The sequence below is a fragment of the Chrysochloris asiatica genome, unplaced genomic scaffold (assembly GCF_000296735.1).
Source record: "Chrysochloris asiatica unplaced genomic scaffold, ChrAsi1.0 scaffold00025, whole genome shotgun sequence".
Classification (NCBI taxonomy): Eukaryota; Metazoa; Chordata; class Mammalia; order Afrosoricida; family Chrysochloridae; genus Chrysochloris; species Chrysochloris asiatica.
In genome coordinates, this window is record NW_006408543.1 from 10,847,559 (window position 1) to 10,850,208 (window position 2,650).

The 2,650-nt window shown below is 38.4% G+C and overlaps 1 pseudogene; it reads right to left on the reverse strand.

The window, feature by feature from the left end:
* Window positions 1–579: 579 nt before the first annotated feature.
* On the reverse strand, window positions 580–1,345 carry LOC102837915 (annotated as a pseudogene).
* Between the last annotated feature and the right edge of the window lie 1,305 nt (window positions 1,346–2,650).

The following is a 2,650-nucleotide window of genomic DNA, read 5'->3' on the forward strand; positions in this document are numbered from 1 at the left end:
TTGTTTTTTTCATTTTCATTTCTGTTGTGTTAATGTTTACCAAAACTTCCACTTTAAACATTTTTATGTGTATGTGATTAATTTTCAGGTTAAATTAAAGGCTACCTATAATTTATTTAAAAGTTTCTTTCTTTAAAACTGTTTTATCTTGAAATCTACTTGACTTCCTTGACTTTTGGAAGTTCTGTATCTACACTATTCCCTCTTTTTTTTGCATGTAAAAATAACATTTATTAACCAAAGTTGTTCCATATATGAATTCCATCAAAGAAGCTTCTACTAAAACTTAAATAAAATCTGTAGTCTCCTTACAGCCTGAATTTCATATTCTGGATAGGTTTGCTTAAAACAAGCCCAATTTCATTTTGTAAGAGAGTCTAGGCCTGTGGTGGGCGACATCTCTGCAAATCAGAGAATGTGGCTGATTATCAGGGGCAGCATGATGCTCCAAACAGTCCTGGTTTCTTTGCTATTAAGTCTAAGGTCCTTGTTATAAAAGGTAAGAAAGTTCAAACATAATGTCAAAGCCTCCGGAGGGGCAGGCACACTGCAGGCTAGTAGTTCGTGCCAGTCCGGATGCTAAAATCCCTCTGCTGTAGCCTCTTGTGTTTTGGCAGCGTTTTCTAAAATCTTCCTTTTCCACTCTTCATTATCCTGTGTCAGATCTCATCTTTTTGCAGTTTACATGGGACTTCTATGATTTTCTGTATTTCTTTTTGCTGTGGGTTCAACCACTGTCTTCTTTTTTTTTCTGTGGTGGAGTAGCTAAATTTCTAGGCTCCCTGTCAACCTGTTGTCCAATTTTCTCTAACTGCTTACATAGTCGATCAAATATGGCTTTTTTAACACCAGATGTGGCTATCATTTTATTTTTATCCACTTTTAGCTTTAGAATCTTGCACGCTGAAAATAGTGCAGCTCTGGTGAAAAGTGGCCTGGATAAGTCAAGATCTACTTGCCGTGTCTGTGGAAGACTGGACTCATAGCTTTGCAATATCTTTGAAGCCATGTTCACTGCTTCAGTACAGCTAAATTGTACAGCAAGGTCTCTTATTCCAGTATTTGACTTCAGACCCAGTAAATACTCTAAAGATTTAAGACAGCTCTGATACATCTTCTTGTTCAAACCAGAAAGTTTAATTAAATAAGCCCTGTCCAAGGGGCACTTCACACAGGAAGCTGCAAGATCCAGGCACATGACTGCATTGCTGATTTCTGTGGTATGTGCAGACAGGCCAATACACTTCACCTGGGACAGTCTCAAGAACTCCTCTGCTTTCCTCAGTACACTAGGCTCGGCGATACCCTAATGCGGGGCGAAACGCCCGATAAGCCCTGAATCCATGGCGCGAACACGAACGACCAGGAAGAGTAGCTGTGGCGCCCACTATTCCCTCTTTTTGCTTTGTAGATGACTTCATTATAAATTGATATCTCTGGTTCTCTATTTTCAGTCTTGTAGGTTTGGTTTGAGTTCTGGGTGGTGTTGTCATATATAGAGATCTCATGTTGTTGTCTGCTGGTGGTGTTTCTCAAGCCAAAGAACACCCTTTAGAATATTTTGTAACGTTGGTCTGGTTATTACAAATTCCTTTAATTTCTGTTTATCCGGAAATGTCCTAATTTTGCTGTCATGGTTGAGAGACAGGTTTGCTGTGTATCTGATGTTTGATTGGCAATCTTTTTTCTTTCAGAGGTTTTTGTATGACATCCCAATACCTTCTTGTCTGTAGGGTTTCTAATGAAAAATCAGAGTTCAGTCTTATTGGTTCTCCTTTGTAGATAACTTCATTTTTCTTGCACGGTTCTCAGGATTCTTTCCTTATCTTTGATTTTTGGAAAGTTTGATTATGATATGTCTTGGGATCTATCCTGTTTGGAGTTCATACAACTTCTTGTATGCTTGTCTTCTCGTCTTTCATGATGTTAGGGAGGTCTTCTTCCAACAACTCTTTGGCAATTTTCTCTTTGCTTGTTATTGTCTCTTCCTGTTCTGGAATTCTGAACACACATAAGTTGTTCCTCTTCATTGTTGTTGTTGCTAAGTGCCGTCGAGTCGGTTCCGACCCATAGCGACCCTGTACAGGGTTTCCGAGGCTGTAAATCTTTACGGGAGCAGAACGCCTCATCTTTCTCCCGCGGAGCAGCTGGTAGTTTCGAACTGCTGGCCTTAAGGTTCGCAGCCCGATTCGTAACCACTACGCTACCAGAGCTCCTTCTTCATGGTGTCCCACATAACTCTTAGGCTTTCTTCAGATTTTTTCATTCTTTTTTCTGATCTAACATAGTAGTATTAAGAGATTTATCTTCAAGCTTCCTAATTCAGACTTCCATTGTTTCCAATCTAGTCCTGCCAATGTATCGCTCATTTCTGAAATCTTAGAATTAATCTTCTGGATTTCTAATAGCAGGTTTTGTATTGTTTCAAAATTTGCAATATAAAAATATCTCTTTGTTCTTGTAGTGTTTTCCTGAATAATTCTAAAATTTTATTGTGTTGCCCTTGCTTTCCTGAATCTTTCTGTCAAATATCATTCTTTTGAATTCTTTTTCAGTTAATTCCATTACTTTTTCTTCCTCAGAAATGTTTTCTGCCTATGAATCTTGGTCATTTCAGGTATTCTCTCTTGTTTCTTAATGTGAGCTAAAA